Here is a 23,869-nt window from a genome sequence, read left to right as displayed (position 1 = left end):
TCCCTCTGCCTCAGGTTGGATTAATTTGCTAGAATGGTTCGCAGAACTCAGGAAGCATTTGCTGATGTTTGTTGGTTCATTATAAAGGGTGTGATAAAGAATACAAATGAACAGCCAGATGCAGGGGTGTGCGAGGTGAGGTCCGGAAGGACCCCAAGTCCTGCCCTTTTGTCCCTGTGGATTTTGGAGAGTTCCACCCTCCCAGATACGTATGTCAACCTGGAGGCTCTCTGAACCCTGCTGTTTAGGGTTTTTATGCACAAATGATTAAATCATTGCCACTGTGATTAGTTCAGCCTCCAGCCCCTTCTCCCCTCCTGGGGCTGGGGAGCTTAGCCTCTAGCTCATTAGCACAAAAACACTCTTATCACTCAGGAAATCACAAGAGTTTTAGGAGCTCTGTGCCTGGAAAAGGAAGCAAAGACCAAATATGTATTTTTTAGTATATCACAAGATCATAGAGAAACTGATCCCCAAGGAGGCTGGGTGAGGGGACATGTGTTCAGAGGCACACAGGGGACTCAGGGGCAGAGCCTGGTCTTTCCAAGGGCCACACCCAGATCCACTGGGCCCCCACTGGGGTCTGTCCTGGCACCTGTGGAAGGTGCTTCTGGAAAGTTGAGGGCAGTCGCTTGGCCCTCGGGGACACCCAGGGGTGTTCTTGTACCCTCTCTGTCCTGCCTTGTCCCCTGCCCTGCGGATGTCCAACCCTTGCTGGTGGACCTGGCTCAGCCTCCGCTCCTTCACCTACCTGCTTCCCCTTGGGCCTCTTGAGCCCAGCAGGACAGGCGGTCTGTGCCCGGCTCGTGTGGTCTGCAAAGCAGGTGGGTGCCAGCTGGAGGTCCCGAGCCCTAGAGGCAATGGACTTGGGTTCTGCCCAGTGCTGTCATCATCTGAGCCTTGTCAGACTCTGCAAAATGGGAATCGTAAAATGTCACCTCCCAGGGTCGAGGGAGGATGAAATAAAACGAGTTGAGGCAGGCCAGCTCACGCACGTTGGTGGCCTCACTTGCCCATTTCACTGCCCATTGAAGGAGATGCTGGGGATCCCTCTGCGCCGATGCAGAAGCCAGGCTCAGGGGGGCCCTCGGAGAGGCCTGACCAGCTCCTCTGTGCTCCTGGCCCCCACGAGCCCCTTCAGCTCCATTCCCCCGGCTGGTCACCTGAGCTGAGGTTGCCCCCTTGAAATGTATGGTCAGCCTGGGGTGGCGAGGCTGACATAAGACAAGGACTTCTAAAATACCTGGCTGGGTAGAAAGCCTGTGACCCTGTAATGTGGGCAGAGGCAGCTGCTGGTGAAATCTGGCCTGTTTGACAGTTTCTGCTGTCCACTTGCCCCCGACCCGGCCTTCACATCATCCCCCTGTCCACACTGGCCCCGCTGCGGCCTCAGACCCCAGCCTGCAGTGGCCTCCCGCTCGGGTCCCAGGCTTTGTCCTTGACATGACCGGGGGTGCTGCTGGGGTCCGGCTCACCAACTGGAGGTTGATGCGCTGTTGCCTTTGGCCTCAGGGTTGGGGGGATTGGAGATGTGCAGTAGCGGTTTCTGCCCAGGGCCACCACCTGTCCTCTGGGTCCTGCGGGGCTAGGGAGAGCCGTGTCCCCTTGTTTTCCCTCCCAGCGCTGGTCCGGGTGGAACGACACCCTTGAGTGATGGTTGCCCATCAAGGGGGCTGCGGAGTAGTGGGCGGGGGACAGGGCTCGGGGGGCAGAGGGAGCCTCCCTTTCAGAGCCTCTTCCAGCAGCCTTACTCGGTTGTTTACAAATAGTCTTATTTTGGGGGTGTCAGGGTGGCTCAGTCTGTTGAGCGTCTGACTCTTGATTTCAGCTCAGGTCATGATCTTGGGGTGTGGGATCGAGCCCCAGGTCGGGCTCCGTGCTCAGCAGGGAGTCTGCTTGAGATTTTCTCTCTCCCTTTGCCCCTCCTCCCACTTGCATTCTCTCTCTCTCAAATAAATAAATCTTTTTAAAAACCCAACAAATAGTCGTATTTTTGCATGACAGCTTTATTGGGATTTAATTCACATCCCATACAATTCATCCAATTAAAGTGTACAATTCAGTGATTTTCAGTGCAGTTGACCCTTGAACAACAGAGGTTTGAACTGTCCACTTATATGTGGATTTTTTTCTTCAATAAATACAGGACAAGACAGACTGTCAATGTATTTTTTCTCTTTCTTCTGATTTCTTAATAATTTGTCTTTTCTCTGGCTTCCTTTATTGTAAGAATGCAGTATTTAATACACTGAACATACCAAATACCTGTTAATTGACTGTTTATGGTTTCGGTCAGGCTTCTGGTCAACAGTAGGCCGTTAGTAGTTAAGTTTCTAGAGAGTCAAAAGTTATGTATGGATTTTCCACCACTCGGTGGGGGCGGCCCCCCACCCCATGTTGGTCAAGGGTCAACTGTATGTTCACAGCTGTCTGTGACCATTTCCCCCATGAGTTTAAGAACATTTTCATCACTCCTAGACGTCACTCCGCGTTGCTCCCTGAACCCCAGCCCCCGGCAATCACTAATCTGTTTTCTGCCTCTGTGGGTTTGCCTGTTCTGGGTAATTCGTATAGATGAAGTCATACACTGTGTCGCCTTTTGTGACCAGCTTCTTTCACTTAGCGTCATGTTTCCAAGTTTATTCATGTGGTGGTGCGTGTTAGAACTTCATTCATTTTTACGGCTGAATAATACCCATTGTGTGGATGGACCTCATTTTGTTTTTCCGTGTATCCGTTGATGACGAGTGCATATTTGTTTAAGTTGTCTCCACACCCAGCACGGAGTCCATCGCGGGGCTTGAACTCACGACCCTGAGATCAAGACCTGCGCTGAGATCAAGAGTCGGACGCTCAACCGACTGAGCCACACAGGCGCCCCTGATGAGTGCATTTTTTTTAAAAAAAGTGATTTTCCATCTCAGGCACAGTTCTGGGCTGCTGAGGGGGTCAGGGGACAAGTGAGTAGAGAATGTGAACAGCATAAACCGTGGCTTCCGAGAGGGGCTTTGGAGGGTGGAGGGTGTTCTTTCTCTGAGCAGCTGCTTCGGAGGGAGAAGAGTTAGGAGACCAGGACAGGGAGGGTCCGTTTCAAGTGTCCTGGAGATTTTTCTTTCCTCTTTCCGTGAGACAGGGAGGTTCTAAGCCCGCCGTTGAGGAAGGCGCCAAGCCTTAGCCACGGAAGTGGTCTCTCTGAAGGAGGCCTGGGTCCCAGGTGGGAACTCTGGAGCGTGTATGTCCCGAGGCCCTGCTTTGAGGTGACATCTAAGGCCTCAAGAGGCCTTACGGGCAGATCCAGAAGGAGCCCAGATTAGAGGCTGCCTGATTGATCACAACCCAGGGATTAGGGGAGGGCTGTTAAGCATTTGTTTAATCTTGCTCAGATTGTCTCCCCTTTTCAAACAGAGTGAGGAGTAATCCCGTTGAAGGCTGTGGTGTGGCAGTGCTTTCTGGAGAATAGAGTATTTCAATTGTATTCAATTGTATTGAAAGGCACCACACCTCTCAGCCCTCTGCAGGCCACACCTGGGCCATGGCTGGTCCTCAGGTCCGGAGCTTGCAACGGGGGGTCACGGGGAAGATGCTGTAGCAGGTGGGGCCCGCCTCACCCACCCCAAAGTGCGCGTGCAGAACACCAGCTGGGGGATTTCTCCACTGAACCACTTCCCTGCAGGGACCCCTCAGGTTCCAAAATTAAGCAGGAGGGCAAGAAGGCAAGGAGAAACAGCTCCATCCTGTCTCCCAGAGGCAGGCGCCCCGCTGGAGGCTTGTACACTTTATTGAATTTCACTCCCGCGTCAGCCCTGCCCGACAGGGCTGATGGATGAGGTGCAGGCAGGTCTCAGAGCTTGTGGGTGGATGGGCGCAGGAGCCTTCCGCACACAATGGGGCGGTGCCGGAGAGGAGGGCTGATCCTCGCGGCAAGTTCAGGCTGGTGGAGATGGGGTCTCCAGGGCGGTGTGGGGCGAGGCTTTCTGGGTTTGACAGCCAGGCTCCCGTAGGCTCTGGGTGATGACCTGGCAGTGTAATGTCACTGTCTTCGAAAATACGTCAGCAGAGCTGACCCTTGTCTGGTTTCGCAGTGGGTCTTGGACAGACGATGACCCTGGCTTCTGTGTCCCCCCCGCCCCCAGCTCACCCCCAGCCAGGCCTGTGCAGGGGAAGGGGGACCCAGCATTGAGAACCATCGACCCGACATGGAGATGTTCAATTTACGGACTTAATAACGTTCCCCCCTGTCGGTGGTGGTGAGAACGGAATGGGCAGAACTGAGAATCCTCCATCGGGTTTTATGGACAGACAGAAGGCGGCTCTCGCGCCGTGTTTTTCGCCTGTGTCCTCCCACCTCTGAGCGGCTGCTCCTGGGGTCACACATCACTCGGGTGCTTCTGGAAGCCTGCCTCCTCACGAAGCGGCTGCAGCAGGCGATCCTGCCGTGAAGTCAGGCTCCTCGGAGCAGGCGAGGCGGCAGGACCAAGTGAGGAAATGCTCCTTGCTGTTTCTGCAAGGCGACTGGTGGCTGGTGGCCTGGCCCCGTCAGCGGGGGAGCGACCATGGGAGCAGCCCGGCCCTGTGCTGCTTCTCACCAGCCGCCTCCGTCCTGGGTGAGCACAGCCACGTCCTTACCAGCTAGCTGCCAACCTGTCCTCCCGGCTCCGAGGAAGCGGGGCGCGTGTGCCTGCGGGAACGTCGGGTCTGACGTGAGTTTCGTGACATGTTAGAGCAACTCATATAGACTGAGTGTGGTGGCCCTGCCCTGGGGCCTATGCTAGATGCTTCCCTCACATTATCTTATTTCATCTTTGCCACCCTCCCATGAAGTCCGTGCCGTTATTGACCTTATTTCATAGATGCGAAAACACTGGGAAGTTAGGTCACGTGGCCAGGCATCACCACCCCAGCTTTGGACTCCTTTTGGAGGCCACGCTGCCCAGCGAGGGCAGAGAGCCACTGGGGTCCCCGGGCAGGACAGAAGGCCTGCCCGAGCTTCAGTTTCTACATCTGTGGAATGAAGAGGGACGTGCCGGCCTCCCAGGTCTGTCATGAGGATAGAAGGAGGTGGGCTGGGACTAGGGTTAGGAGATTCCGAGGTGGCCCCCATGCCCCTACCTCCTGCAGTCACGGCCCCATGCCCCTCCCCCAACACACACACGTCCTGGCAGGGCTGACCTGTGCGGCCCGTGGATGTTGGAGAAAGGACGGAGTGTGACGGCCAAGGCGCCACATGGTTTATGCCGTCCCGTCTTGTGGGTCCCTCACCCTGGGAAGCCAGCCGCCATTCATGAGGAGCGAGTTCCCTCAGAAGTGGCTTGACTGTGACCTCACGGTTGACCTGGAGCCAGAGCGCCCCAGCTGAGCCACTCTTAGATTCTCGATGCACAGACGCAGGATGATACTAGACATGTTTATTGTTTTAAACCGCGAAGTTTGGGGTAATTTGTTACACAGCCGTAGACAACTAATAGCGAGTGCCATAAATGCTATTTCCCTTCTGTTGTTCCTCTGAGTCATCTTTGTTCATGGGGCAGATCTTGTTGTCTTTCCACCAGCTGCAGAGATACCCGTTTGTCGGCTCTCTGTCATAATTGCCGGTCTCGATGGCTGGCAGCAAGGCGTTTACCCAGAGCATGGTGGGTTGTCACATCCGGAACCCAAAGGTCACGTCTGCTTTGCCGGTACGTGGAACCTGCTGTCTTTGGTCCTGAGCTTGAGGACGGGGAGGGAGGCGATGGGGGATGGGGAGGCAGAGGAAGACGCAGCCTGTCCCATGGAGCAGTAGCTGATCCAGGGGTTTCTCTGGTTTTGTTTGCATCATTGTTTTCAATGAGGGTGAGGCAGGGATGTTCCAGAACTTCTCTGTCTGAGGACGGGAAGAAAATTTGTGTTCTCTCTTTCTCCTCAATGTTCTTTGTCTTTCTCTTCCTTTGGCTCAGCTTTACAGACCACCTGAGCCTAGAGTGATTCCCTTTTTTCTGGGTTGGTCTGCAGAGAGCAAGTGCTGGGCCCATCGGAGAAATGAGGGCAGCCGCTGGTCTTCACAGGACAGGGCTTTGGACTGGCAGCAAGGGTGGCGAGGGCTCCCTTTGGAAGCAGGAGGACGAAGGCAGGGAAGGTGTAGGCCAGGCCCAGGTGCAGTTGGTCCTTCATGAGAGCCAGACTGGCTGGCTGGTCAGAAGAACTGCCCTCACTTGGTGGCAGCGTGCACTTACAGCCTCTGTCAGTAATGCCCCTGCTGTGGGCACAAAACACACAAACACACCGACCTTGCTGGCCAGTTTCAACACAGTACATTTCAGACCCATGACCCAGGGGGGTGGTGGTGGAGACAATTTTACAACCTCGAGCCTGTCCAAGTTTGCACAGAGGGGCCCTAGCTGTTCCCGGTAAGATGGCTCACTGAAGTCCCGGTGGTTGCCACGTCCTGAAGGACCTGTCCCTTACCTTCTCAGTCTCCAGACTTTAGGTGGGACGAGGAGAGAGACTGCTGTGTTCAGCTTGGTTTGGTCTGCTCTGTCCTGTTGAGTCCGTATATGCCTTTACAAAGCTTTGTTGTTCATCTTCCATTGTCTAGTTATCCCTGATCCATTCATTCAACAGAGCTTATTTAAAAAAATGTACAACTTTTTATTGAGGTACAACGAACATGCAGGAAATGTAAAAACACGAAGTGTACTGCTGATGACTGTGCAGACTGAGTCCAGATCGACTGACAGGACAGCCTCAGTCCCCAGAAGCTTCCCACCACCGTCCACCAACCACCTTCCCTTCTAAAGTCATCAACAGGGGCGCCTGGTGGCTCAGTTGTTAAGTGTCTGCCTTTGGCTCAGGTCATGATCCCGGGGTCCTGGGATCGAGCCCCGCATCGGGCTCCCTACTCAGCGAGGAGCCTGCTTCTCCCTCTCCCACTCCCCCTGCTTGTGTTCCCTCTCTCACTGTGTCTCTCTCTGTCAAATAAATAAATAAAATCTTAAAAAAAAAAAAAAAAGTCAACAACAGTGTTTGAACACCGCTCACGTGCCAGGCATTGTTCTAAATACTGGTGATTCAGTGGTGAACCCAATGAAATCCCTTCTTAAGATACACTGTTCCATAGTGCTCAATGCCAGGAAGGGAAATAAGGGAATAGAGTAGAGAGAGAGGCTGGGGTGGTAGGGGGTTTTAGACAGCATGGTCAGAGAGGACCTCTAAACTTAGGAAACAAATCATATAATATCTGGGGAAGAGGGAATGACAGGTGCAAAGGCCCTGAGGTAGAAGTGTGCCTGGCAAGTATGAGGAACACTGAGGAAGCCAGGGGGGCTGGAACTGAAGGAGAGAGGGGAGGTGCCAGGGCTTGAAGGGTCAGGGGCCCGGTCTTGGGGGACTTGGAGGTCATGGCAGAGACTCTGGTCTTGGTTGTAAGTGTGAAAGGAGTTGCTGGAGGGCTTGAGGTGAAGAGTGACATATTCTATTTACATTTTTCAGTGCTCACTTTGGCTGCCCTGTGGAGCCTGGAGCGGCAGCAGGGAGACAAGATAGAAATTCAGTACTGCAGTAGCCTGGCCCAGTGGTTACTTAAGAGGTTTGCAGATATCCTTTAGAAAGTGGTGTCGGGAAGGGGGGGCACATGGGTGGCTCAGTCGGTTAAGTATCTGACTCTTGATCTCAGCTTAGGTCTTGATCTTAGGGTCGTGAGTTCAAGCTGCGCATTGGGTTCCAGGCTGGGCGTGGAGCCTCCTTAAAAAAAAAAAGAAAGAAAGTGGTGTAGACGGGAGTGAATCTCCTTTGAGAAGGAGTTGAAAACACCTCACCCTTTAACTGTGTGCAGGGAATCTGCCACCAGGGTGCAGCCCCCCCCCCCCCACCAAGGGTGAGGGCCTTCAGATGTCCCCTAGGTCTCTGAGCTGCTGGCAAGGCGTGGAGATATTCCTTCCCTCCTGCACTCCAGCCTGGGTTCTGAGGGAGTTAATTGCATCCTCGGGTGCCGACCAACACAGCTGGCTGAGCAGAACTAAGTATGCAGATCTCGGGCTTGACATTGAAGACCTTCCAGAGAAACCAGGCTGGTACAACCCTGCTGTGGGCTTCCCCAAGGGACCTGCCCTGAGAACTTTACCACCAGCTTCCAGGGACTCACGTAGTCCGATCCGGATGTCAGAGCTGCAGAAGCTGGTGGGGGGGGGGGTGTCTACCACTGTTAGCTTGAGGCTCCTCTCTGTGCCTCCTCTTCCCTCCTTCCCTCCTCCCTCCCTCCCCCATCCCTCCCCCTTCCCTTCCCCTCCATCCCTCCCTCCTTCCCCTCCATCCCTCCCTCCTTCCCCTCCATCTCCAGAAATCTTTTCTTTCCCCAAACAGAAATTCTGTCCTTATTAAGCACTAACTCCCCATTCCCCCTCCCCCATCCCCACCATTCCACTTTCTGTCTCCACGAATCTGCCAGTTCTAGGCGTCTCCTATAAGCGGAATCATAAAGAGTTTGTCTTTTTGTGTCTGCCTACTTTCACTTAGCATAATGCTTTCAAGGTTCGCCCATGCTGTTGGGGGTGGACTTTTTAGAAACAAGTGGGGTGTTAGCTCCGCATGCCTGCCCCTGTCCCAGGAGCCACAGAGGAACAAAAGGGGGAAGAGCATCGCGGGTCCCAGATACAGTAACTCACGTTGTCCCTGTGCCCGAAGGCTGGGGCTCCTCAACTTACGGCTTCACCTGTCTGCACCTTCCAGGTGGGCGCCCCTTGAAGCCAAGGCCTCATCCCACCTCTGGTCCTCCGTGGCGCATGTGACAACTTGAGGTTCATCTTGGGTCCTGGGCTGTGTGCTCAGGTGCATCCCATCTCAGGCTCGTTTTTCTCCCCCAGGTGATGGGTCTTGTGCCCTGACTCTCAGGTCACCTTTGGCCTGATTCAGCTGGCTTCCCACAGCCCAGCCTGGACCTGACCCCGGTGGGCCGGGCCGCCTGGGGGCAGAAGCAGGAGGAGTGCTTCTTAGACTATGGCTTTTTTATTTATTAAAAATTAATTAAGGGACTTTGATGTATCAGGACTTAAGAGGGGTTGACAGGTCACATGGTCTCTGAAAGCACAGGGCTGGTAATCCATTTAGAAAAACATTTTCTTCTTCTTCTTTTTAATTTAATGGAGGAAATCATTAGCTGGGAAATTGGTAGAACTGATTTATTCCTGTTTTGGGGAGGGGGAGTGGAAGAGAAAATCTGCTCTAATTGCCGCTTGTTCTAGAAATATGTCAGCAAAATATTCCCATTAGCTGGGCCTGGCATGGGTGAAGGCAGAGCCCTGAGCTTTCTTCCCTTCCTTCAGATCCTACTCTGAGCAGGGGGCAGCGGGCTGCGTGGACCCAGGTGGGTGGCCGTGATGTCCACAGTGACACATCTTAAAAGTCCCAGCAGACTTGCCTTGGCCCCTGGGGCACATCCTGCTGGGGGCCCTGTTGCCTGTGAGCCCCAGGGATCTCATCCTCAAGCCCTCATTCCCAGGGACACTGGACCAGGACCCCCGTCTGGGAAAAAGGACTACGTGCCTCTTGGGCTCCATCCGGTTCCAAGGGGAGGCAACTGGGTTCACCCTAAAAATAACCAAACATGCACACAGCTTCAACATGCAAATGTTTTTCATATCTGTGGGCCAAATAATTTAAAGGTACAGCTGTTTTTCCACTGTCCCAATCTGTTTGTTTTCCCCGAGCCGGGAGGAGCTCTGACGTGGTCTGGGGCTCTTCTGGGGTCACTGTCTTCCAGCACAGTGACCTGGCTCGACCTGGCTGAGGTCTAGCGGGCGCTGAGCTGGCTGTGGGCTCTTGGCAGCTGCCCTCTCCCAGCCACCTCCTGTCCCGGGGCAGCCCGAGCCTGGCAAGGGAGAGCACCCCCCGGCACCGTCCGTCCCCTTTTCAGGCTTGTTGCGTGTGTGCAGGACATGGGTAAATGAGTTCTCAGAGGCTAGGAGGCCATAAATAGCCAGGCAGGAGGTGGAGAAGGTGAAAGGCAAGGGACCGCCAAGGTGGTGAGCCCCAGATGGACCCCAGGTCTTCCAGATCCCCACTGGAGAAAGCTGCCTTGCTGGGTGCCGGCCTCCCTAGTCCATGAGCAGAAGGGGACGCTCCAGGCCCTTGCTCACCTCTCTCTCCCCACCTCTGGGCACCGCGCTAGCTGCTGTGAGGTTTCAGAGCAAATTGTCACGCCCGTGGCAGGGCACTCATTCTGTCCCTGTAATAATCCTCCCATAGACGAGCCGGGTCTGCGGAGAAAGCCCATGGGGCGGGGGGAGTCCTGCAGTGCTGGGTGTGGTCACCCCTAGGAATGGCAGGCATGAGACTGCAGGGCAGGAGTGGGGAGCGGCATGGGGAGGGGCCGCCATCCGTGGGAGTTGGTCCACAGTGGTGGGAGGGGCAGGCCCAGACCTGTGGGTGACTGACCTCTGCCAAGTTTCCATGCATGCGTGCATTCGTTCGTTCATTCATTCAGAAGATTCATTCAGTGCCTGCTCAGTGCCAGGTGCTCTTGGAGAGCTGGGAGTGCAGCAGTGAGGACAGCCAACCCCAGTACCTGTCCTCATGCAGCCTCTACGGCAGTGGGAGAGATGATTGTTGTTTTCTTAAAAGCATGTGCTGTACCATGCATGGGCCCGGAGGACATGCTGAGTGAACGAAGCCAGACATGGGAGGACAAATACCGTGTGCATCCATGTATCTGAGATGCCCAGAGGAGTCAGATTGGGGGGCGGGGAGGCGAGGGGTGGGTGCCTGGGGCTGGGGAGGGGGAGTGCGGAGTTAGTGTTAAAAGGGGACAGAGCCTCGGTCTTGCCAGACGAAAGGGTTCTGGAAGTGGACAGTGGTGAAGGCTGCACGAGAGTGTGAGTGTGCTTCATGCCACGGAACCGGACACTTAAACATGGTTAAGAGGGTAAATTTGATGTGATGTATTTCACCACAATTTAAAAAATAAAAATAAAAGAAGAAGAAAGAAAAGTAGGTAGTGTCTTCCATAAGGATCAAAGCTGTGAAGTAAGTGAGAAAGTTTGGGGGGGTGGCGGTGCCCGGTTGGGGTGAAGGCGGAGGATGGCCTTAGTGAGGATGGGAGGCGGCTGTGGGCAGAGGGAAGGAGGCCGCTACTGATGCTGGACAGCATGGGGCATCGGTTTGAAGGGGATCCCTCTGGCCATTCTGTTGGGGGAGGCAGGGGCTCTTGGGAAGTAAGAGGCTTTGCTGGGTGGGGGGCGGGGAGTGGGGACAGGCTGGGGCTCCCTGTCCTCAGTAGTATCTCCCAGCTCTGGGTGACCACACCTGTTCATGAGTTCACACGAGGAGCTGTGGTTCTTTGCGGCAGATTTTTCTGGAGTCCTCCCTTTCAGTCCCCAGATGTCACTTCTCCCTCCCCATCGTGGGCGGTTGGGGTAGGTCAGGGACAGGAGTGGGCTGGCTTGGCTAGGTTTCAGTTCCTGCTGTTCAGGCTTTGAAGCTGCATAGCTCCTTGGAAGCACGCAGCCATCTCTGGGCCCTGGACCTGCCCCGATGTGGGGCCCCTCCTACTCAGGAGGTTCCAGAGTGGCTTCTAAGGAGGCCCATGCAGACTGGGCAGAGGTGGGGGCGTGGCTTGAGCCCCCAACTCTTCCTGCCTTGCCCGTGCTCCTCCAGCTGAGTCTGGGTTTCTGCTTCTGCAAAGTGAGCAGGTCGGATGGGATTCTGGTCTGGATTCTGGCAGACGGAATCTTCGAAAGCTTCTGTACGCATTTGGGATGGTCTCCCTGGGGGCCCAGCCCAGCAGCCCAGCCTGGGACTGAGGACCTGCTGCACATCCCCACAGGGGTCCCGGCTGCCACTTTAGGAATGGGGGAGGGTCTGTTCCAATCCTATAGCTCTGGCCCAGACATTCCAGGGATGACCTCAGGAGTTGCTGGGGGAAACGGCAGGAGATGGGGTTCTAGAATAGGAGTCTGGGGAAACCGCAGGAGATGGGGTTCTAGAATAGGAGTCTGGGGCCAGTAGGGACAGGAGGAGAGGTCAGTGGTTCAAGGATCCACGTCATTATGGAGTCCTCTGAGCCCACTCCCCAGCTGGGGCCTGCTTTGTTCCCTGAGAGCCCGACCACCTGCCCTCTGTCCTTTTAGAGGGGGCCTCGGGGGCCAGGCTGCAGACAGAAGCCTGCTCTACCACCCAGACAGTGTGGGGTAAGTAGGGAGAGGGAGGAATGAAGGAGCAGGGCTGCGGAGCTGGGTGCTTAGCCTGGGCATGTGTCCCACCGTCCCATCTCAACAAGTCCTTGGGGCTGTCCGGGGTGATCACCACAAGCTCCCTGTGACTACTCGATTTTCATTTTAAATTGAAGTGAGATAAAATTTAAAATTTCATTTCCCAGCCACCAGAGCCCCACTACAGGTGCTCAGGAGCTGTGTGGGGCTGGTGGTGGCCATACAGGATGGTACAGACATGGAACACGTCCATCATCAAGGAAAGTTCTATGCGGCGGTGCCCGTCCCATTTCTAGCACAACCCCACGATGGAGACTGTTGCCCCCATTTTACGGATGTAAAAGCTGAGGCTCAGAGCAGGGACTGACTTGCTGGTTGTGTAGCCCGTGGGCGCCGGAGAGTACTAGAGCCCGGGTCCGTTGGGTGTCGGAGCACGGATGTGGGGTTGGCATGCTCCTGTGTCCTGCCCAGCGAGCTGGGGACCGAGGAGGTCAAGGCTCATCTGCTGGCCCCACACGGGCTCTGGGACCCCTGCTTCCTGTGCTCTGTTACCGGTGGGGAGCAAACTTTAATGAGAAGGCAAATCAGGGCTTAATATTCAGTTTGGAGCCTCTTCAGCCTGTCCCCTCGAGACCAAATCCCTTAGGAGGGGTTTCAGGATGTGTCGCCAAGAAACTCTTTTTAAAGTGAGAGAGCACTAGCCAAAACCCACCTGTCCCTCCAAGGATGAATGCATCTGGCACATCCATCCAGTGGGACTATGGTGCAGCCGCCAGGAGGAAGGAAGCGCGGACACCTGCTACAACCTGGGTGAGCCTTGCAAACATGATGCCAAGTGAAAGAAGCCAGACACAAAGGCCACATAGTGCATGGTTCCACTGATAGGAGATGTCCAGGAGAGGTCAATCCGTAGAGATGGAGAGTAGACTGGTGGTTGCCAGGGGCTGGGGAGAGGAGGAAGGGAAAGTGAGAGGCTATCTGGTTTTGGGGGCGATGAGAATGTTCTGGAACTGAAGAAGATGGTTGCACAGCACTGTGAATGTACCACAGGCCCCCGAATTGAATACTTTAAAATGGTGAAAACGGTCAGTTTTGGGTTATATCCGTTTTGCCACCCTAAAGAAGTGAGACAGAATGGCAGGATCCAGGTGGCGCGTGGAGGGATGTGCTTTATAAAATGTTTCCGACTTGGCTGTATGTTTGAGCATCTTCATAATAAAGGTTCGAGGGGAAAAGGTGACAACAAGACTGTGAAGGGAGGGGCGCCTGGCTGGCTCAGGGTCATGAGTTCAAGCCCCGCGTTGGGCCTAGAGCTCACTCACTCACTTACTTACATACGTACATAAAAACTTATAAAAATAAACGCATGAAAAGACCATGAAGGGAGAATGTTTGTAAGGCTGCGGCCTTCAGGCTGGACTCCCGCGTGGGCCACCCTTTGGTCTGTCTGCGTCAGAGCAGCGAGCCAAGGCCTCTGTGCTGGCTTCAGGCTGTGTAGAGCCTTCATCCAGTCCATCTCGGGGAGCGAGGAGAGGTGGGGTGTGGGGTGGGTTCCCCGAGGTGGTGTGTTTCCCGGTGCTCGTGCCCCCTCACTGTCCCCGGCCATTCGGGTGTCCCAGGGCCTGGGGGTACAGGCTGGGAGAGGGGGGTGGTGGGCTTATCCTCCCTTGTCATGAGGAACTGAGGCCCAGAGACATGGCTGGACTTGCCCCCTTGCGTGATCTCCATGAGGAGATACGGAGACCCCCAAGCCAGGCCTCCTGGCTCTCTCCCCAGCCCCACTTCTGCTGCTCGGAGTGCCACCGAGCCAGTGGCAAAGGCCGGCCCTGGAGTTGGGTTCTGTATGGAAGCAGCCGGGCTGCCCGGCTGGCAGGTGGGAGCAGGTGTCCTGGAGAGTCCGCCCCCCATCCCCTGCCCACCCCCCCATCCTGCCCCTCCGCATAGGCAGCTCTGGGCAAAGGAGCCCTCTGCGGGGGGGACACACTTGTTCCTGAGGGTGGGAGACGTGGCTGACGCTCACGGGGCCTGTGACTCAGGGTCCGGCCCCTCTGATTTTTAGACATGGGGAGGCGGGTGGAGGTCTGCAGTGCCTCCCCGGACGCCAGGGCCCCAGGCGTTGCCCAGGCGGTCGGAGGGGCTCTGGTCCCAGCCCCCGTGGTCCGGCCGGCAGCGCGACCCGAGATGGGGACACGGCTCTCCGCAGGGCAGGGCGTGACGGAGCGAGGAGCGGGTGAGGAAGCCCGAGGCTCCCGCCGCGCCGAGCGCCTCCTTGCGCCCCTGGGCCGCCGTGGGCCCGAGGCTTGGGTTGGGGGAGGCTGCGCGGCCGGGAGAAGGTGCGGATTGGCTCTCGGCTGACGCCTTCCCTCCGGCATATGGCTCCTCCGCCCGCCTCAGGCTCTGCCAGCGGCCCCCCCTTCTCCATGGCAACTTAGCTCAGTGGTCCCAGCGGAGGAGAGAGAAGCAGTTCTCCCTCTTCCCTCCCTCCCTCCCCTCTCCCCACCTCTTCCTCCCGGCCTCCCTGCCTCCTGCGTCCCCGCCAGCCCCGGGCTCCTGCGTGCCGGCCGGCCGGCCGTCTGTCCGTCCGGGAACCTCCGCGCTCCGGGCGAGGGTTGCCTGCGGAGCTGCGAGCCGGGGGCGGCTCCCTGCGGCCGGCAGCATGGGGAGCCGGGCGGACCTCCGCAGACATGGGGGGCTGCCGCGCGCCGCTCCGGCTCTCCCACTCTGTCCCCCCTCTGCCCCGTCCTTACATTTTCTTCCTGAAAGGTAATTTTCCGCGAAAACTGTCACAGCCTCAGGACGGGTTTATTAGCAAGGAAGGCTCGGTCTGGTCACGTGGGCTGCTTGTTTTCTCTGAGTAGCGGGGCTGGAGGGAGCTGCGGAGGGAGAGGCACGGCCTGCCTCGCAGGCTGGGAGGGGGCTCAGCACAGCTGGGGGGCGTGGGGTCTCCGGACGGCTGTGAGCAGCCTGGCTCCTGGCCCCAGGCGCTTGGGCCCGCTGCTGTCTGTTGCACTCCTGTTTTCCCATGTACTTGCTACATAGCACGGGCAGCCTGCTTTCCCGGACCTGATCTGGCCGGGGGAGGGGACATGGCGAGGCCCGCACCTGCACCCCAGATGGGGCAGAGCTCCCCAGCGGCACCCCCCCCCCCCCCCCCCCCGCCGCGCGCTGCGCATCTCTGCCTAGTTCACGCTCACCTGGAAATGGAGTTCAGTGGGGGAATGTGTTGTCCCCGTAACAAAGAATCTCCGAGAGGATAGTGGAAGCGAGAAGCATCTGCTGGCTAGTTCCTGGCAGCTCGGCCATCTGTTTGGGACAGTCCCTTGGCAGAGTTTGGTGCAGACGGGATTTTAAGACCGCTGCCCAGTGGGTCGGCATTCTGTCTCGTCTTCCCCATTTCCAGCCATGGTGCTTAGGATGGGTTTCCTGGAGGGAGTGGCTGAGGTCCCGGGGCATTCCCCAGATCTGCGCCCTAGGGGGGGGGGTTGGGGGGCAGGGAGCCCCCTCCCTGTTACCTCTGCCTCCTGCACAGCAGCGGAGGGGCGAACCTCCCATGGTCAACTAGAACATCTCCTAGGTTAATGGAAAGTGAGGCCCAAAGGGAACGGATTTAGTACCCAGTCCTTAGAAGCCACGGGCTGAATGTTGTCTGAGAAGCCCTCTGTGATCTTTAAATAGAAGGCGAGCGCCAAGTGGCCCGTCTGACTCACAGGGAAGCTTCAAAGTTTGGTTCAGGTATGAGGGGAAACAGCTCGAGACTCTGAAGGTGGCGCCCGACGCGGGGGGGCTGAAACGGCAGCTATGTGTCTCAGAGTCAGGTTCCCGGGCGTCTGGTGGGATTATATATTCTGTTTCAGTGTCTCCTCTGACAGATTGCTTTAATAACAAATCCGCCTCGAGGGCGGCCCGAGACAGGGCTCCCCGTCTGGTTCTGCGGTCCGGCCTCTTCCAACTGCATTTGCACATCCCACAAAGCCCTGTTTCTCCCAAGCTGCCCTCCACCCTGCATTCTGGTTGCTTCCCCCTCATGATCAGGCTGGTTCCTGTTGGGCTGGATGAGGAGAATGCTTCTGTGTCTGCAGATGTCTGCGCCGTCTTGCTTTCCCTTCGCTTTGAGCCTGGAGTCTGTCACGGAGACCCTCCTGGCATCTGGGCGCTGTGCAGGCTTCTTAATGACATTACCCGCGTCTGGACTCTCGTTGGTTTGCTGTAAATTCCGATAAGTTTACGAGTTGAGTGGTGCGTGGGGGGGCGGTGTGCTGGTTTTGTTTGGTTTGCTTTTGGTTTGCTGGCGCAAGGAATTATCCAATGTGACACAAAAGAGGTCTGCCCCACGTGTGGCGGCGATCAGCTCCCGTCTTTGCTCTCAGCCGCCGCGGGGGCGTGCCGCAGCTGGGGGGACTCTGTCCCCCGGGGGCCTCTCATGTGCATCCAGGGTTGGGGGGGTTGCTTGGGTGACACACGTGTGTGTTCAGTGATCCCAGCAAGCCTGAAAGTCAGAAGGACAGCACAGCGGGGCTGCCCCACCAACCCGCCTGCTTTCATCTGAAGTGAATTCTGAATGCTCCGTGGCAGCCCCCCTCCTCGGGTCCCCCAGCACAAGGAGCCGGCCTCCTCTCTTAGTGTCATTTCACGTAGCAGTGACTTACTTGAAAGCTTTTGTAAAGAGCTGCAGAGGGTGTGAGAGCAGGTCGGAGAGGTGGGAGCCCTGGCTGCCGATGGCTCCAGCCAGAGAAAGTGTGAAAGCTCATTCCAGGAAAAGTGGAATAATCACCCGTTGGCTGGCTTTCAGGCGGTGAGTGACTCTCTCTTCTTTAATTCCACGGGAGCCCTGGGATCCAGGGAAGGGCTCGGTGGGAAGCCCGGTGGTTCAGACAGATCTCACGAGAGGAAAATCTGTTTTATTTTTCCCCTGAATGCTGGCGTCCACCACCCAGGCTGTGCCAGGCAGGACGGCGGCGCTGGTTCGGCATCCGGGATTCTAGGACTCAGGACCGCGTCCGCCTGGGAAGCTGAGCCGGTGCCCCGGCCCAGCCCCGTGCCCAGCCTGGAGAAGGTCCGTTGGTGGTGGCTGCTGATCTTCGTGACACACATGGTTTCAGGAAGTGAGCAGGAGAAAAGCAGCTCATGAACATCAACAATCCCAACCTGTGTTGTGATGTCCCTGACACACACACGTGCACACGCATGCATGCAGTCACACGTGTGCACTCACACCCACACTCACATACACACCCCTGCCATCTGCACACACAGGCAGTCACACATACGCACACACACACCCGTACACACAGGCACACTCACACCCTCATGCACACACGCATGCAGTCACACGTGTGCACTCACACCCACACTCACATACACACCCCTGTCATCTGCACACACAGGCAGTCACACATACGCACACACACCCCCGAACACACAGGCACACTCACACCCTCACGCACACACGCAAACAGTCGCACGTGTGCAAACTCACACAGACAGATCCATCTTCCCCTTCGGCCACCAGGGCTGCTTATGGCTTATTGGCATTCTGCTTATGGCAACGTGATCTCCTATAAACGGCCTCTGGTGTTGATAGGATTGTACGACTTCCCTCTGCTGCACCGCTTTTCGGCTCTGTGTCTTACCTGCGTGAGACAGTCAGCTCCTACCCACTTCTCCCGGTGCCCCTCTTTCCCATGCCCCCGGGGCTGCGTTGTCAGACGTACCACAGAGACCGGCGCGTTTGTGTTTGCAGGGAAAGCCCCTGGCTGCCAGCTTTGCATCCTGGGCCTCTGAGCGTCTCAAGCCAAAAGGAAGGGGAGTTGTCAGAGAGACTGCAAAGCGGTAGATGTGCTGAGCAAGGCCGGGTGTGCGCACGCGTATCCACGCTCTGGAGTGTTCATATTTAGGCTTCCTTGGCTTTGCTTCCCGTTTTCTCCCCATTTCTGGTTCGTTTCTCAGAGCACAGTCTCAGCAGACTCACCCCCCCACTGCCTTGTGGCACAAATCTCATCTAAGTTAACGGTCTGCAGCTGCATTCGAAGTGCTTGGTGTGGTCCCATTTTACCTACGAGCACACTGAGTCTCAGAGGGGTTGAGAAGCCCACCCGGGGAAGTCAGCGTGAACTCAGATCTCAGATTCAAATTCATTCATTCACTGGGCCCTGTGCCACAGGGCTCTGGGATGAAGAGGAGTGCATCCATCCCAGTTGTCTGAGGAAAGAAAAGGAAAAAGAAAGAAGCAGAGAGCAGGCTCTGGAGGCCGCAGCCCAGGGCCTGAGTGGGGAGCCCCTCACTACCCTCCCCCAGCCCCACTCCTGCCTGGAACTTGGGAGTCAACACTGCACCGTAGAGAATCTCCATCACCGGGTCCGGACCCGCTCTTTATTCTGGTTTCTTTTAAAAATGTTTCCGGCATCATCATGTCAGGAAGACAGTCCACAGAGAGGGGTCTGTCTGCTCTATGCTGAGAATTAGGTGTGGGTGGCTCCGTGTAGTAGGAGGGGCACCGTACATCAGGAGACTGGGCCTCAGTTTCCTCCTCCTTCACACGCCTCAGCACGAAGGAGGGGGGTGTGAGGGTGCCTGGCAGTGAACCCCATGAATTGGCATGGGGGGACAGGGCTGGGATTGTGATCATGCCTGTGAACTTTGCAGCACCTTACGCTCTGATGGTTCTGAGCAGATTGTATGCGTGTAGATCGTATGCAGAGAGACGTGCAGAGAGAGAGCACTCACATGGTAAAGCAAGTGATTTAAACAGTTGTGCTGGGGAGAGGGTATATGAAAATTCTCATGTTATATTTGCAACTTTTCTGTAAGTTAAAAATTATGTGAAAGAAAAAAAAAGACTTAAGCAATGTGAGGGCTTTTCCCCAAAGGTGGACAGAATAGTGACGTAACAGATGAGGGTTTGTACCTCAGAGACCCCTACAAGAAGCCACGTGGAAAAGGCTGATGGCTAGGGGGAGAGGGAGCCACGGGGGTGAGACTTTCAGGCCACGGCAGTCTCTCGAGAGGCAGCGGTCCTGGGCACAAGGGCCTCTGAGGTCAGGCTCCTCCCCAGCTCCCTCCGTGGGCTCTCTGATGGGGCACCAGGCTGGGATGCCTTCCCCAGGGCCCCTGCCTGGTGGCCTGAGTCTCTTCTTCCATCAGACACAGCCTACCGGCTGTCCCAGGCCCAGAGAAAATTTTGTGACTCTTGATGGTTTCTTGATGGGGTGCTGGTTTATCCTGTGGTTGCAAATGCACCCATTATGTCAGCCTTGTGGCCCCTGCCGCCTGGGCTCCTGCGAGCCCCTCGCAGTAAATGGCCACCCTCCCATCCTCGAGGCAGTTGAGGGGAGGGAGCCCTAGACCTCCAGTCCCGTCCCTGTTCTTTGCAAACTCCCGTGCCTCCATTATCTCCCCGACAAAGCCCAGCTTGGTGGGAGTGAATGAACCAGACACCTGATGTGCTCTGTTCAGTCTAGCCTAGCAGCAGCTGCCCAGTGTGTGCCTCAGTTTCCCCACCTTGTTGCCATAGCGAGAGGCACTTTCCTCCCCAGGTCCCCATCACCTCTGTGAAGGCAGCTCAGAGGGTAGCAGGGCGGACAGGAGTTAGCACCCCAGAGCAGCTTGGGGGTGTCTCCCACCCTTAGGTGCCCAGCTGGCGCTGGGGAAGAACAGAGGGTGGGAGCGAGTCAGAAGACCTTGTCCTGATCCCCACGCTGCCATCAGCCTGGGTGCGAGACCTTGGACAATTCCCTTGGCCTCTCCGAGCTTCAGTCTCCCGTGCAGCAGGGTTAATGGCAGGTGCCCTCTGGAGACCGGGAAGGACAAAAGGGACGGCCTGAGCGGAGCACTCTCTTCCACGCCGGCGCCCTCCCTCGGCCTGTCACCCCGTGCCCTTGTGAAGCACTTCACAGCTTTCTAGGCGTGGGCACACATTATCGCGGCCTGTGGCTGTGATGGGGCTCAGTCAGGGCTGTGGACGGTTCACTTTAAAGCGCTCTAGCTGCCTGGCTTCATCCTTCCGCTGGGCCCCTGCTCACCTGCATGGCTGAAGGCCTTCCCAAGACTCTGGGCTCCCGGGATGGGGAGACTGGGAGGTAGGGGCAGACCTGGGGTGGCAGGAAGAGCAGGACTTGTTAGCCACGGGCTGGAGGGTGAGTCCCGGCTCTGTGACCTCCAGAAGTTGCTAATCCCGGGAACCTTAGCTTCCCTCCATGCAGAACAGGGCTGTTGGGAAAGAACGTGAGACTGTGCTTGCCTGGCTCGCAGGAGTAAGGTGACAGGGTGACCGTTTTATAGGGCTCTCTTCCAGCGCAGGACTTAAAAATGGATTGCTTTCAAATGGCCGCTGTGTATCAAAGCCCGTCCTCCTAGGATCAGGGCCAGGCCAGCTGCAGCTTTTCGTGCTCCCAAATGTTTGGAAGGCCGGGGCCGCTCGCAGCCAGGGGGACCTTCTGTCAGGAGGCGTGGTCACTGAGCTGCCCGGGGCCTGGCAGATGAAGCCTGGGCTCTGCCAACCCCCTGAGCGCACACGGCGCAGCAGGGTAACTGAGGCACGGGGGTGTGTCCAGGCTGGAGCTGCTTGCGGCCATAGTGCCAAGGAGGGGCCTCCCCTGGATCCACAGAGAGAGCCAGGGCCAGAATCGCTGCTTGGATCACCACCTAGCCCTCTCTGCCTTCCCAGGCAGGAGTTGGCACACTGGGGTTCCGGGTCAGGCCTGGCCGATGGGGAGACCGACAGAGACCCAGAGGAGCTTTCCTGAGTGACCCAGAGCCATGCTGGGCTGGGCAGCTCCTGGAAGCAGGATGGAGCCCCCCTTCCCCCCCCACACGCTGGCCCCTACCCCACTGCTCCCCGTTTACAGCTGTGGGGGGCTTGTGCTGGGGATGTGGTGATGTCCCTTCTGAGCAGCGCTGGCCTGAGTCCTGGCCTTCTCGGGCCCAGCTCTCACCCCACAGTCGATCCGGGTTGGGCTGACTCATGAAGCGGCATGTGGGTGCTGGGCCCTTAGGAGGGCCCCCCCACCGCAAGTAGCCCAGGCCAGGCTGAAGAACCGGTCGGTCCCTGTGAGGTCATTTAGAAGGCAGGGCTCCAAGCGGCAGCCTTGCATAGAGCTTGAGGTGCCTTGGAGCAGAGCCTTCCATCTGCCGGGCAGCCCTGCTCTCTGACCGCTTGGGAGTCGGGCGAGCCGAGCATGGCAGCCAGTGGGAGGGGCTCCTGCCTCAGCCTGGCGAGGGTCACGTTCCTCTGGGCACTCCGGGAACCTGTCTGTGAAGAGAGGGCTCTAGGGGAACACCAGCGAGCACCTGCCAGTGCGGGGGTCCCTGAGGGCACAGAGCCACTGTCACCGTGGTCCTCAGGCCCTTGGAAATGGTCTAGCTCAAACCTTCGCTGCCCCTGGGAAACAGGCCCGCAAAGGGTCAGGGTCCTGCCACAGCCGCACAGGGTGTGGGACCAGGGCAGGGCTTATGCCCCCAAGAGCAGTGGACTGTGCGGGGTGGGCAGGAGGCTGGCCGAGCCTCTGGAATCTGACTGCCTGCCTCACTGCGGGAGCCGGCCTGCCCCGGGCCCTCTCCCGCCGCCCTGTCCACCTGTACCATCTCCTGGCTGACCTTGCTGCCCTGGGCTTCCCGCTCATCTCCGGTCAGTGAGAACTTGACGGCTGCGTTATGGCTGGTGTGCAGAGCTCATGCTTGGACGGGGCTTTGCAGTTTCCAAAGCATGTTGCGTCCAGGTTTATTGGTTGAATCTCACCGTGGCCTTGTGAAATGGTCAAGGCGGAGGACCAGAATCTTTTCTACGGAGAGGCAGAGAGGTGGAGGGAACTGCCCAAGGTCAGACAGCTGCTCTGGGGCAGAATTTGGACTGCACATCATTTACCTAACCAATATTTGCCGGGCACCTGCCTTTGTCGAGCAACTGCTCTGGCCAGGCCCCGGGAAGGCAGCGGTGAGCAAGCCGCAGGACCTGAGCCTGAAGGCAGAGCATGCGGTGCCATTGAAGTCTAGGAAGGGCCAAGAGGAGAGTCTGGGGAGCTGACCAGCCTTCAGGGGCCAAGAGGAGAGTCAGTGCCACATGCCTGGGGAGCTGACCAGCCTTCAGGGAAGCCTTACCTGGGAGAAGGATTCTTTGAGCACAGGGGGCTCAGTCTTCTGATTCCAGACCCAGAGGGACACCTGGAACCCAGGCCACTTGTTCTCACCTCCGGTAGACTTCCTGATATCATTGTGGGAACGTGTGTTAAATGCAGGGTCCTGGCCTTCTCATACAGAGGTTCTGATTCAGTTCTGATTCTGGGCAGGAGGGCCGGGCATCTGCATTTTGAACAAGCTCACTAAATGTTTCTAAAGCAGCTCGTCCCTGTCCATGAGTTTGAGAAATGCTGGACTGGGCTTCTCAGAGCCCTGTGAGCTGGGATGGTCCTCACCTGGTCCCTAGGCATGGTAGCATCCACAGAGCTAGGAAGGTGGAGTGCCGGGGGTTTCTAGATGCTGAATTGTTGGGGAAGCCTTGGCCAGCTTCTTACCCCCAGTGAGAGGTTCCCCCAAAATAGAGATGGGTAGGAGATGCTGAGCCAAAGCTCAGGGTGGGGGTGGAGCGCTTCTCGTCAGAGAAAGCTGCGGTCCCTGGGTTAGGACCTCACCCAGGGAGGGCTTCCGGCTGCTTGCTTAGGGCTGGTGCACCTGGGGGCCTAGAAAAGGCTGTCCAGGTGCCAGTGTGGGGAAGCAGGGAAAACGGGGAGGCCGGGTGGTTGCACATCCAGTGGTCACTTCCCCTGAGTGTCTTCACCGTGGATGCAGAAGGGCTTCTCGCTGGTTCCCCAAGTGCCCTGAGCTGTTTGGCTGCAGGCCTGGTGACAGCCCGGTCACAGGCTTACTCAGGCCTGCTCGGGTGCTGGTGTGGCCTCCCCGCCAGGACACCATGGGTTCTTCTCCCACAGACCCCCGAGCAGGGGGACACTGGCTAACGTCTGTGCAGCCAGCTTGGGCAGTGTCCTGCTTCCCAATGCCACAGAGCCCGCGTCCTGTCTCCTGGGGCTGCCATCACACCGGCCTAAAGGCTGGGCTTGGAGCAACCGAACTGTATTGTCTCATACTTCCGGAGGTCCGAAATCTGAGCTCAAGGGGTCTGCAGGCCCGTGTTCCCTCCGAAGGCTCTAAGGGTGAATCTTCCCTTGCTTCTTCCAGCTTCTGGTGGCCCCAGGTGCACCTTGGCTTGTGGCTGCATCACTCTTTTTCTGCATCTGTGCGCCCATGACCAACCCCTCTGTCTCTCCTCCTCTTCTCCAAGGACCCCTGTCATTGGATTGGGAGCTCACCCTAAATCTGAGATGATCTCATCTCGAGATCCTTAACTAATCACACCTGCAAAGACCCTGCTTCCATATCAGGTCACAGTCCGAGATTCCAGGTGGACAGGAATTTCCACTCAGCAGGCGGAATGTCACCAGGTAAAGGGCAGGTCTGCTGCACTGGCCAGGGGGGCAGTGGGCTGGCAGCTGGTCCCAGAAGCCAGATCTGGGGCTTCTAGCAGCCTCCGGCTCTGTTGTCAGCTAGGGCAGCTTTGCCTCTGTTAGTAAAAGGAGAGAGCCCAGAGCAGAGGAGGTAGTGACCGAGGGGGCAGCTACCCCGGAGAGGGTGTGCCATGTGGACACCTATTTTAAGGTGTCCTAGAGAAGAAAAGCAGAATGTGGCTGAAGAGCCAAGCGGGACCC

The 23,869-nt window shown here is 57.1% G+C and overlaps 1 protein-coding gene across 10 annotated transcripts in view; it reads left to right on the top strand.

Annotated features, from left to right (window-relative positions):
- Positions 1-23,869, top strand: part of PITPNM2 (phosphatidylinositol transfer protein membrane associated 2) — a 132,892-nt gene that overhangs the window by 44,022 nt on the left and 65,001 nt on the right. Inside the window, exon 1 of one of the 10 annotated variants that reach the window (XM_036080185.2) lies at positions 14,806-14,939. The exons of 8 other annotated variants lie outside the window; for them this stretch is intronic. The gene's annotated coding sequence lies outside the window, so the exon portion shown is untranslated. Of the gene's footprint in view, positions 1-14,805; positions 14,940-15,332; positions 16,969-23,869 lie in introns of those variants that run through there. One more of the 10 variants, XM_036080193.2, reaches the window with a different exon arrangement.

This window comes from Halichoerus grypus, chromosome 13, assembly GCF_964656455.1.
Source record: "Halichoerus grypus chromosome 13, mHalGry1.hap1.1, whole genome shotgun sequence".
NCBI lineage: Eukaryota > Metazoa > Chordata > Mammalia > Carnivora > Phocidae > Halichoerus > Halichoerus grypus.
Note: the sequence above shows the minus strand (reverse complement) of the source record. Positions and strands in the feature narration are given on the sequence as shown.